Raw genomic sequence first — 12,007 nt, forward strand, 5'->3', positions numbered from 1 at the left:
AAATTAATAGAATATATTTTTTAAAACTGGAAAAAAAAGATGGCCTATGTAAGCCGGGCATGGTGGAACACACCTTTAATCCCAGCACTCGGGAGGCAGAGGCAGGCGGATCACTGTGAGTTCGAGGCCAGCCTGGTCTACAAAGTGAGTCCAGGACAGCCAAGACTGTCACACAGAGAAACCCTGTCTTGGGGTGGGGGGAGGAAAAAGATGGCCTGTGTTGGGCCTAATGTTCGTTGCTTAGATTGTTAATAATCATTGCTGCCTGTCGTGCAGCCTGTGGGAGAAGAGTGACTACTCTCAGATACCAGCGCGTTTGCACGATGCCTGTCCCTTCTGCATAGGCTTCTGTGTGAGGTTTTCATTAGCAGGCATCAGGGCATAGATGTGTCACCCTCAGCCTTTTGTGTTTATTAACTTTATTTAAAAAAAAAAAAAAAAAAAAAAAAGAGTCCTCTCTGCTTAACCAGCTGGGCGGCCAGTGCTGGGGATGGGAGGTCATTCCCACAAGAATTGTTATGAAGAAACAAAGTGGTTGGGCCGTGAAAAACAAGATTACGAAGCTCGTTTAGAGCAATCTCTGCTGGACAGAATGAAACCTGGCTGTCGCAGTGTGCGAGTGAGATAGCAAATCTCAGAGCATCCACAGCCAGAGCAGTGGGTGACACAGGAAGGTGTGGTCTTGCGGAGGTTTGACAATTTCTACCATCTTGTGAGGGGGACAGGCAGAACTAAAGTACAGATCATAGCATCAGGCTCTAGAGCTTACCTTCACACTGCTGAGCAGTCTGTCCCACACCATGGCCAGGAAGGAGCTGCTTGTCAGTCATGGTCTTGGCCTCTCTGGAGACTCTGATGGTCCTGCAGCCTCTGTAGGGATGGAATTCGGTGAGCTGGGTTCTAGGAGGGTAATGGTGGCTGCTTTAGCATGCTCAGAGGCTTATTTGCTTCTAGGGATTTTCTTTTTCTTCACTCCTTAATTGGACAGCAAGCAGCGGTCAAAAAGCAATACAAAGACTAGTTTAAAGGCAGCGGCCTGAGTGCCTGGATCCAAGGAGAGATCTCCGTTGCTCTGTCTTTACCAAGTGATTCGATGTCTGAAGCTGCGCCTGCAATCTGATGCAATACACTCTCACAAACATGTAGGTCTGCAAACTACTAGCCCCAGGAAAGAGGCAGTGGTTTCTGTATGCTGATCCCAAGCACACGTATCAGGGCTTTACGATACGATGGCGGCCTACTCTTCAAACACTGGGGAGACCAAAACTGTAGGACCAGGCTGGCAGCTAGCCAGATGTTCACAGCTGTACCTACCCTGCTCAGGGCACGAAATATGTATATTTACAGATCTACAAAATGCTTTCATCATTATGTTTAATAATTCCTTATTATCTCCAAAGGAAACATGACTGCCAGTCTTTGTCCCCAATGCATTCAGCCTCCAAATGTGTGCTCTCTGAAAAGCTGGAGCCATACTAAATATAGCAGATCACAGGCCTAGAGACCAGAACAAAAGGTGCTTATTTCACTTAAAAAACAAAAAAACAAACAAAAAACCCAAGGGGCTAGAGATATGGTTCAGTGGTCAAGAGCACTGACTGCTCTTCCAGAGGTCCTAAGTTCAATTCCCAGCAACCACATGGTGGCTCACAACCATCTATAATGTGACCTAATGCATACTGTATACATAATAAATAAATCTTTAAAAAAACAAAACAACAACAACAACAACAAAAAAACCAAGCCGGATGTGGTGGCACACTCCTTTAATCCCAGTACCCGGGAGGAAGAGGCAGGCAGATTGCTGTGAGTTCAAGGCCAACCTGGCCCACACAGTGAAACCCCATCTCCAAAAAACATCAAAACCCCGTGTGTGTGTGTGTGTGTGTGTGTGTGTGTGTGTGTGTGTGTGTGTGTGTGTGTGTGTGTGTGTGTAGTTGATCTCCTCCTGTTAACGGGTTGAGGACATCAAACTCAGGCTACCAGGCTTGTGTGGCAAGTGCTTTTACCCACCGTGCTACATCAATGGTCCTTTGTCAGTATTTTGAAACAGAGTATCACTCTCATAGCCCAAGCTAGTCTGCAGCTCAATATATTAGTATGAAGTCTAGTCTTGCCTCAAATGCATTGCAATTCAGACCGTGTCAGCCTCCTGAAGTTACACATGTGAGCCACTATGTTTGGTTTTGTTTACTATATTATTTGTTAGTTAATAGTTGTTACATTACTTTTTTTTTTTAAGGTTTTTCGAGGCAGGGTTTCTCTGTAACAGTCCTTGATCCTGGACTCCCTTTTGTAGACCAGGCTGGCCTTGAACTCACAGCAATCCGCCTGCCTCTGCCTCCTGAGTGCTGGGATTAAAGGCGTGGGCCACCACGCCTGGCACATTAAAATTTTTTGTTTGTTTGCTTTTCAAGACAGGGTTTCTTTTTCTTTCTTTCTGCCCTCCCCGTTCAGGATTTCTCTGTGTAGCCTTGGCTGTCTTGGACTTATTTTGTAAACCAGGCTGGCTTCGAACTCAGAGATCTGCCTGCTTCTGTCTCAGAGTGCTGGGAATACAGGCTTATGCCACCATGCCTTGGTCAGGGTTTCTTTGTGTAGCCTTGGCTGTCCTGGAACTAGCTCTGTAGAACAAGCTAGTTACAAACTCACAGAGATTCACCTGCTTCTGCTGGAATTACAGGCATGCACCATCACTACCCGGTACATTTACAGTTTTGAAAATTGGATTGCTGGGTGTGGTGGCACATGCCTTTAATCCCAGCACTCGGGAGGCAGAGGCAGGTGGATCTCTGTAAGTTTGAGGCCAGCTTAGTCTACAAAGTGAGTCCAGGACAGCCAAGGCTACACAGAGAAACCCTGTCTCAAAAAACAAAACAAAACAAAAAAACAAAAAAAAAAAAAAAAAAAAAAAAGAAAGAAAGAAAGAAAATTTGATTACCCCCTCCTTTTGTGGTGCTCAGGTCAAACTTAGTTCCTTGTGCATGCTAGGCAGGTCATCATGGAGGTATAACTTCAGCCTATGTATTTGGCACTTTCTTGCTGCTGTGATAAAAATATCTGACCAAAAAAACAAACAAACAAACAAACAAACAAAACTTAAGGAAGGGCTTTTTTTTTTTTTTTTTTTTTTTGTTTTTTGAGGCAGGGTTTCTCTGTGTAGCCTTGGCCATCCTGGACTCACTTTGTAGACCAGGCTGGCCTTGAACTCACAGCGATCCGCCTGCCTCTGCCTCCCGAGTGCTGGGATTAAAGGCGTGCGCCACCACGCCCGGCTGGAAGGGCTTATTTTAATGTACAATCTGACAGTCCATCATGGCGGGGAGGCCTGGCGGTGGGAGCGGAAGACGGCTGGCCACATCACATCCACAGTCAGGAAGTCAAGACTGATGGATGCTGGTGCTCTCAGCTCGCTTTCTTACGAGTCCGGGACTGCAGACCATGGGATGGTGCTGTCCACATCTAACTCACCTAATCTAGTTAATATTTTGTAGACACGCCCACAGGTGTCCCTGGCTGGTTTTAGAATATGTCACATTGACAGTATTAACCATCCCAGTCAAATTCTACCATCTTTGTTCTGGTTCTGAGTTTGTTTTGGGCTATGTAACTGTGGTGCCCATCCTGCACGGAGCTGTGTTCTTCCTGCTTTTGCTTGCTAGCTGCCTAACTCTAGATTCTAGCCCCTCCCTCCCTCCCTTGTTCCTTTCTCTCTCTCCCTCGCTCCCTGCCCCTCCCCCTCTCTTTCCCTCCCTCCCTCTCTCCTTCCTTTCTTTTTTTTTTAGGCGGGGGTTGGTTTTTTCAAGATAAGGTTTCTCTGTGTCACACTGGCTGTCCTGGACTTACTTTGTAGACCAGGCTGGCCTCAAACTCACAGCGATCCACCTGCCTCTGCCTCCCTAGTGCTGTGATTAAAGGTGTGCACCACCATGCTGGGCTCTCCTTTCTTTTCTTTCTTTCTTCCTCCCATCCCCTGTCCCTCTTTCTGTGAGACAGGGTCTTACTTTGTAGTCCTGGCTGGCCTGTAACTTGCTATGTAGACCAAGGTGGCCTTAAACTCACAGAGAAAGGTGGTTTCCATCATTTCCTTCTAAACTTTATTTTTGCTAGTGTGTGTGTGTGTGTGTGTGTGCGTGTGTATGTGTGTGTGTGTTGGTGCATGGGGGAGAGGGGAATATGCATGCCATACAGCCTGAGTGTACAAGTCAGAAGCAAACTTTGTAGACTCTGTCCTTTCTTTCTACTTCTGTGTGAGTTCTGGGTGGGGAGAGGTGTGGAACACAGGCTATTTGGCTTGTACCCAAGAACCTTTACCCACTGAGCCATCTTGTCAACCCTTCTGTCCATTTTTAATTCAAAACGTTTAAAGGAAAGACTCAAATTGGCCCTGTTTTGGGATCTGAGGGGAACACATGCACATGGTGATAAGACATACATTCAGGTAAACACTCATATACATAAAACAAAATAATTAAATCTTTAAAAAAATATATATGGCAAATTTGGGAAAAGTGAGGAAAAATAGCCATTCTTTCACACTAACACGTCTTAATTTTCTGCCCCCTCCCACTTGTCTTTAAAACAACACAGTCCAGCCGGGCGTGGTGGCGCACGCCTTTAATCCCAGCACTCGGGAGGCAGAGGCAAGCGGATCGCTGTGAGTTCGAGGCCAGCCTGCTCTACAGAGTGAGTTCCAGGATGGCCAAGGCTACACAGAGAAACCCTGTCTCGAAAAACAAAACAAAACAAAAAACAAAACAAAACAACACAGTCCATACTCTCACATCATGCATAGCCAGCAACACAGTTTTTACTGATTTGTTCAAACGTTCATATTTACATGAAAAACAATGAGAAGTGGGTTTTTGCATCACTGTGTTTACTGGGAAATTTGAAGGACTCATTAGTAAGCTAGATTGGCAAATATTTGTTAAACGTTTGCTCCAGGCACAGTAGCCTCCTGGATACTGCTGGAGATAGTCATGAGTAAGGCATTTTCCTGGCCTTTGAGGATTTATAATCTCATGACTACCATGTCACTCAATCACAACTAAGGTACAGTTTGTGGAATCAAGAGTAAAGAGTAATCTGGGCATTTCAAAATACACGCACTATGTTTACTATTGATAGCTGAATCCGCAGCACCCACATAAAAGCTTATAATTCGAAAAAACAAAAAAAAACAAAAACAAAAACAAAAACAAAAAAAGCTTATAATTCAAAGAGCTGAGTAGGCAGGGCCCTGGGGCTTGCCAGTCTAGACTTCATTAATTAAAAAAAAAATTTAAACAAGTTTGGATGGAAATACTCTGCATGGATGGATAGTGTGGCTTTCAGAAGCCATAGGTCTTTAAGAGGAATCCCAGTGTCAGGCAGGTACGGGGGGGGGGGGCAGGGGGGGGGTCTCTGTGAGCAGTTGGCCAGGGAGCCACAGAGTCTCCAAAACAATGGAGGTGCCATTGCATTGTACTGCTCCTGATCACCCAGCTGCTGCACTGCTGAAAACACCACACCCTTGGGATGCAGCACCCAGGCAGATCAACCTGGGAACGAGCTAGCAGCTTCCTTCCTTCTGGCCAGCGAAGTATCCCAGTGTGCTTGCTATACAGGCTGCTGGATAAGAAAAAACTCACTAAGAAGCTGGAGAGATGGTTCTGTGGTTACAAGCACTGGCTGCTCTTCCAGAGGATCATTTCCCAGCACCCACATGCTAGCTCACAACTGTCTGTAACTCCAGCTCCAGGGGATCCAATATCCTCATCCAGACACCCATGAAGGCAAAACACTAATGCACAGGAAATAAAATTAATCATTAACACATTTTTAAAAAATAAAACTCATTAAGTGTTTCTCAGCTGCAAGATCAATGAAAGGAACTAACCAAAAAATAAAGATTTAAAAGAAAAAAGCCCAGTGTGGTGTTGCATACATACAATCCCAGCACTCAGGGAGGCAGAGGCAGGCAGATCTCTATGAGTTCAAGGCCAGCCTTGTCTACAAAGTGAGTCCAGGACAGCCAAGGCTACACAGAGAAACCCTGTCTCGAAAAACAAAAAAAACAAAACAAAATAAACAAAAACAAACAAATACACACACGCACACACACACAAAATTGTTGTGTAGCAGGTTCCTCCAGGATAAAAACCTGTCTTTGAAAGAAGCTCCTTAAGACACAGGATGTTAGGGCCTGACGTGCACGCCTGTAATCCAGCACTTGGGAGGTAGTGACAGGCAGGTCTCTGAGTTCAAGGCCAGCCACATCTACAAAGCGAGTCCAGTACTATAAGAGAAACCCTATCTTGAAAAACCAAAAAAGAAAGAAAGAGCCAGGCATGGTGACACACGCCTTTAATCCCAGCACTTGGGAAGCAGAGGCAGGCAGATCACTGTGAGTTCGAGGCCAGCCTGGTCCACAAAGCGAGTCTGGGATAGCCAAGGCTACACAGAGAAACCCTGTCTCGAAAAACCAAGAAAGAAAGAAAGAAAGAAAGAAAGAAAAAAAGACATTAAAGGGAAATTAAAGCAACTGGATGGGTTTTTGTTTGCAACTGGATTTTTATTTATTTATTTAGGGTTTTCAAGACAGGGTTTCTCTGTCTAGCCTTGCCTGTCTTGGACTCGCATTATACACCAGGCTGGCCTCGAACTCACAGAGACCCACCTGCCTCTGCCTTCCAAGTGCTGGGATTAAAGGCGTGCACCACCACAACCCATCAACAACTGGATTTTAAAATTTTTATTTATTTATTATGTATGCAGTACGCTGCCTCCATGTTACCTGCAGGCCAGAAGAGGGCATCAGATCACATTATAGATGGGTGTGAGCCACCACGTGGTTGCTGGGAACTGAACTCAGGACCTCTGGAAGAATAGCCAGTGTTCTTAACCTCTGAGCCATCTCTCCAGCCCTACAATTGATGTTTTAAGGGTAGTGGAAACATTCTCTTCCTAAAGCTAAACTCATTAAGCTTAGGAGGTTAACAATTCAATGATTTAAAAGGAAGTTCCTGAAATTGACCAGATTCACTACCTTTCCGCAGTAAGGCCCCCTGAGCTGCCTAGAAGAGGCATGGACCAACTGAACTGCGGGGAAAGAACATTCTCCAACCTGTAGACTGTGCAGTGCATGTCAGGCTTTTAGCTTTTGTGAGCTGTCACCCATGTGAGGTGGGCTTTGGATAACACAACTGTCCTTGACTCATTTCTGTTCCTGTAACTTCGCCCATACAACTGTAAGTAACCAAGTTTACCAAGTTGGGTTTTGGTTGATTTTTAGTCTGTGCTTGGCTCCCTGTCTGAGATCGATGTTTGTTCAGGTCTCCCCAGAAATAGTGTCGTACAACAATAATATACAAAAACTTACTGTATTTTTTTTTGTTGTTGTTTGTTTTTTCGAGACAGGGTTTCTCTGTGTAGCCTTGGCCATCCTGGACTCACTTTGTAGACCAGGCTGGCCTCGAACTCACAGCGATCCGCCTGCCTCTGCCTCCCGAGTGCTGGGATTAAAGGCGTGCGCCACCACGCCCGGCTAACTTACCGTATTTTTAAGGTTTTGATTTTTTTTCATCTTTTACATTTTTATTTTTTAAGTATAGAATGCTTTGCAAATTTGTGATTGTTCTTGTGTAGGGGTCATGCTAATCTGTATCATTTTAATTTTAGTACATGCATGTGCTGCCAGAACAAGCACCATTTTGGGGTTTTTAATTGATTCATTCAATTAATTTATATGTGTGTATGCTTGTATATATACCCTGTTTAGGTGCCCATGGGCACTAGAAGAGAGTGTTGAGTGCCCTAGAACTGGACTTTTAGTCACTTGTGGGCTCCCTGATGTGGGTGCTTGGCATCAAACCCAGGTCCTCTGATAGAGCAGCTAGTGCTCTTAGCCGCTGACCCATCTTTTTTATACCTAGTTTTTTTGGTTTGTTTTGTTTTTTGAGACATGTTTCTCTGTGTAGCCTTGGCTGTCCTGGACTTGCTTAGTAGACCAGGCTGGCCTCGAACTCACAGAGATCTGTCTGCCTCTGCCTCCTGAGTGCTGGGATTAAAGGGGTGCACCATTGTGCCCTGCTCCCATACCTAATTTTAATTTTTTAATTGTATTTATATGTGTCTATCTGAGTGTGCTTTGTGCATGTGAGTGTAGTGCTCACAGAGGGCAGAAGAGGCCATTGGACCCCTGGAGCTGGAGTTAGGGTGCTTTGTGAGCCATTTGACATGGATACTAGGAACCAAACTTGGGTCCTCTACAAGAGCAATATTTTTTTAAAATTTATTTTAATTAATTTATTCTTGTTACATCTCGGCAAGAGCAATATTTAATCTTAACCACCACGCCATCTCTGCAGCCCCCAAGTTTATTGAGGGGGAAATTATGGAAAAGTGCGGAATAAAGAGCAGAAGACACTAAACTCTGAAAGGTGGGGAAGCAGTAAGGAGGGCTGCGGAACTGAGAGCCACTAACCCTGAGTTGGAGACGAGGGCCTGCAGAGATGAATGACTCAGCACGTAAGAGCGCTTGCTGCTTCTGTAGAGGACCAGAGTTCAGTTCCTAGGCCCACTAGGCTGCTTACAACCTGTAACTCGTTTCAAGGGATCCAATGTCAAGGCATCAGACACAGACGCAGTACACATACGTATAAAGATGCAGGCACACACACATAAATATTTCCAAAAAAAAAGGAAGTGAGACCACACTTCAACATTCATGTCCCTTTAAAAGGACGTCAGATACAAAAGGCAATTTGTATTTTGCCAGAGACGCACAGTTTTCCCTTCCACCCTTTCCAGATACAGCAAGAGTGCTTATAGAAACATTTTAATCACAGAGGTCCTGGGCACTCACGGTTTCACAGATCCCAGGCTAGGCCCCAAATTCAAGAGTGGGTTCCAAGGTACCATGCCCCAAAATAGTGTGCAGCCTCTTTCATTTCAGATTCTTTCCCGGGTTCTGGGTTATCTGGCTTGAGTGAAGTGCCCTATGTGACCCATCACTGCTGCAATGCCTGCTCCTTCCCGGTGCTCTTAGGATAGACTCAAGCCACTACCCGCCCACTGCAAGACCCCGCCCTCGAGCCGCCGGTTCCCGCCCTCAACCCGAGATGCCCAATGAGTTGTCTTTCTCACAGTGAGGCTCAGGGCTCCGCCCTCCAGCAAAGCGTTCCCGCCCCCAAAGCAGCGTTAACCAATGCCCGGCTCCCTCCCGCCCAAGGGGCCCACCCCTTCAGGCCCCGCCCCCTACAGGGTGCCTCCTCCTGGGGCGTGGCCGGCGCCGCGCCTCCGCCGCGCGCACGGGGCCCAATACCGCCCTCTCCGCCGGTCCCTCCTCCGCCGGCCTGGCGCCTCCCTCCCTCCCCGCCGCGGTGACTCACGGAGAGGCGGAGGCTGAGGCGGCCGCTCCTGCTGCTGCTGCCGCCGCCGCGGCTGCTGCTCCCGGCTGAGCGCGCTCCGGAACAGGCCGCCGCGCTCCGGACCCGCAGCCCCCGGCGCCGCGCGCTCGGGCGGCCCAGGTAAGCGCGAGGCCCGGCCGCGACCGCAGCACGGGGCCGGCGCGGCGCCGGGACGCGGGGGAGCCACCGGCCCTTTGTCTCCTGGGGAGGGGCGGCGGAAGGCACCTTCGACCCCGCCGGGACCCACCGGGCCGGCCCCGCTAGCGCGTCGCCCTGGGCCTGAACCCGTCGTTCCCCACCACGCCCGGTGCTGCTACCTCTCGCCGCAGACCACCCCGCTGCCTTCCTCCCTTTCTCTTGGGGGGGTCTCCTCCACAGGTGTCCCAGTTGCTCACCCCTCTGGGCCGGCGTGCTTGTCATCGCCTGTCCATCCTCCTGGTCCCCTTGCCCTGTCTCCTCTTCACCTCACCTGCACCCCTTTCCCAGCATCCTGACTCTCCATGTTTCCCCTACTAGATGCTGCCAAGGTCTGTCTGGCTGCCCAGCCGCCCTTCCTCCCTCTCTAGTGTGAATGCACTGTCCGCTCCCCAAATTCCACCTCTCCCTGGTGTTTTTGGAAGGTACATATGAGAGACACATTTGTCACCCTCCCAGGGGACTTGTGAACATGAACCAGCAAATTGACCACTTGGACCTCCAAACTGCACTTACCCGTTTTATGCCACCCCTGTATCAAGGCTGCACTTCCCTTTCCTTGAGGCAGGCGCTCTGGACACCCTACCTGCAGCCCTTGCTTGCGCCTGTATATGGAACTTGTCTGAACAGTAACTCTGTCGGGTTAACTCATGGGAAGGCCAAGGGGAATCATGTTGAGGACAAATCAAGAGTTTTATGAATAATGAGATCTGTGGCTTGCAGCACTTTCTATCTGAGGATCTAGCTATGTCCTAGCTATTATTTTGTCACCTGTCACTTACAGATCTTAAGGAAGTGTGCCTAGATAAGTGCTGGGTAAATTGAGGCACAGAGTATGTTGGTATGGGATCTGGAGGCAAGCCAGTTTTTCTTGAGGTTTACTTCTCAAGTGCCTTGGCTTTTGGCTCCCTGCTACACCCACTGGGCTCTTGTTCCTGGCTAGAAACCCGGTGATAACTGATCTCTTCTGCCATTAAAGTGTCCAGAGATGCCAACACTTCCTTGGATTCAAAGAAGGACTTTGAATCACAAATAAAGGTGCCAGCTGTTATGTGCCAGTGTGTCACTCATGGCTTCCTGGTAGAGTCAGTGTGGCCCATGCAGACAGAAACCACTTGTATGAGATGGAGATTCATTCATGCGTTTCATGCTGGGGGGAGCTGGGGGGTGTGTTAGACAATCTTTGCCTTCTGGGAGGTGACAATCCAAGAAGGAAAGAGAACAGATAATAAAGGAAGAGATAAATAAGTGGGTAGAAATCATTAATGCTGCAACGGGGCCAGAAGACTGAGGAGAGCCTGGATGTGTTGGCACGGCGTTTGGGAGGTGGACGCAAGACGCTAAGAGTTGAAGGTCAGCATGGGCTACATGTGGCCCTCTCAAAGAAAGGGGGGAAAGGAAGGAAGAATCTGTGTGTTCAAAGAATATGTTTTGAATCGGGCAGTGGTGGTGCATGCCTTTAATCCCAGCATTTGGGAGGCAGAGGCAGGGGGATCTCTGTGAGTTCAAGGACAGCCTGGTCTACAGAGTGAGTTCCAGGACAGCTAGAGCTGTTACACAGAGAAAACCTGTCTCGAAAAACCAAAACAAAACAATAAACAACAAAAACATTATCCAAAAGAGTTAGAAGCCATTAGAGAGAAATAGGCAGAAAGGTATTACGGTATGGTGTTTTAAAAGATTGCTCTGGCAGCCATAGGAGACAGGCGTGTGGAGGTGGAAGCAAAGGTTGACTGTTGAAATTGCCCAGCTAGAGATGGTGCTGGTTTTGGATCTGGGTGATGGTGGTAGGACGAGGGAACCGGATGCAGGTAGCTGGGAAGCAAAACTCTGAGGAACAGCAGCTGACAGCTCCACATGGAGCAGAGGACTTCTCCATCTGACTTTGCTCACGCTGAGCTCAGCAGACACTGTTCAGGATCTGCTGTGAGTCAGGCGCTGTCTTAGACTCAGATGCGGACGTGATAAGATCTGCCTTTGAGTTTGTAGTCTGGTGGACCTCATGGCTTAACTCTGAGCTGTTGTATTAACATGTTCCGTAGTACAACAGTGCAGTCACAGACTAGGCCACCCCCTCTAATGGAGGAGGCCTGATAAGTCAGAGGCGGAGGAGAGAGAACACGCTGGGCTCCGTTCCCACATCCAGGTGCACATTTAAATGGTAGCGCTCTCCCTCTGTTGTGAGTTGCTGTACAAAGAAGGCGAAGGGGCTAAGAGTGTAGTTCAAGTGTGAGGCTCTGTGTTTGGTGCTGAGTACCTACAGAATTAAGAAATTGGGGTGCGGGCTGGAGAGATGCCTCAGAGGTTAAAGAGCACTGAGTGCTCTTCCATAGGTCCTGAGTTCAATTCCCAGCAACCACACAGTGGCTCACAATGATCTATAATGTGATCTGATGCTCTCCTCTGGCCTGTAAGTGTAC

General features: G+C 47.8%; 1 protein-coding gene across 1 annotated transcript in view; it reads left to right on the forward strand.

Moving 5' to 3' along the window:
- The first annotated feature begins 9,402 nt into the window (after window positions 1-9,402).
- The window catches only part of Ctnnbip1 (catenin beta interacting protein 1), a 50,863-nt gene continuing 48,258 nt past the window's right edge, over window positions 9,403-12,007 (forward strand). The window contains exon 1 of the mRNA XM_051172188.1: window positions 9,403-9,512. The gene's annotated coding sequence lies outside the window, so the exon portion shown is untranslated. The remainder of the gene's footprint in view (window positions 9,513-12,007) is intronic.

This window comes from Acomys russatus, chromosome 29 (genome assembly GCF_903995435.1).
Source record: "Acomys russatus chromosome 29, mAcoRus1.1, whole genome shotgun sequence".
Lineage (NCBI taxonomy): Eukaryota > Metazoa > Chordata > Mammalia > Rodentia > Muridae > Acomys > Acomys russatus.